The following is a 931-nucleotide window of genomic DNA, read 5'->3' on the forward strand; positions in this document are numbered from 1 at the left end:
ATTGGGGTACTTGGTACCACACCTATATTTAAATATAGGGCTTTTGTCACATGCTTTAAAGAACAACTTTTAATTATTTTAAAATAAAAGTCCCCTAGTTACTATTGTCCATTGGACAATAAAAGTTAGGAGATTTATTATCCATTGGGTAAAAGGTTTAATCTTTCAACCTAGTACTAGAGTTTATTAAACTAGTCTTTTTCCTAATTGCCCATGTGATAAAGTACATAATATTTTATTATGTAAAGTACTTATTAGCCTTAGTAGCCTTTAAGGCCTAAGTTTTCCTAAGTTTTCTTATATTATTTTATATTGGGGTTTTGTACCTAATTGAATTAATTTATTGGGGAGTTGATCTTCCTAGAGTACATTAGTACACTAGTTTATTTGTTTAAAATCAAACATGTGTCTAATTAGGATTGTTTTTTGATTTTTGGATTTGGAAGAATCTTGTACTTTGTACCTTTATATTATATATGCATATATATATATATATATATATATATATATATATAAGTGTACTTGTAAGAGAGAGAGAGAGAGAGAGAGAGAGAGAGAGAGGGAGAGAGAGGCCGAGAGAGAGAGAGAGAGAGAGAGAGAGAGATGGGCCGAGAGAGAGAGAGAGAGAGAGAGAGAGAGAGAGATTTTGTTGTACCATCCTTGATCTTCCTTATTCTTTCAAATCCTTGGGTGAATCTTCTTCCTAGCCAAAACTAACTCTCCATTGTACTTCTATGATTTGTTTAAGACCAAATCTTGTACCATTGTCTCCTTCTTTCCAAACAAATCTTCCTTAAATCATCCTTAGTACAAATCTTAGCCATGCAAGCCTAGGGTTAGACTTTGACCTTCCATAAGTGCTTGACAAGTGTCAACATTTGAGGTATGAAGAGAGAGGGGGGGCTGGCCTTAGAGAGAGAGAGGGAGCTCA

Source organism: Rhododendron vialii, chromosome 4a (genome assembly GCF_030253575.1).
Source record: "Rhododendron vialii isolate Sample 1 chromosome 4a, ASM3025357v1".
In the NCBI taxonomy this organism is placed as follows: domain Eukaryota; kingdom Viridiplantae; phylum Streptophyta; class Magnoliopsida; order Ericales; family Ericaceae; genus Rhododendron; species Rhododendron vialii.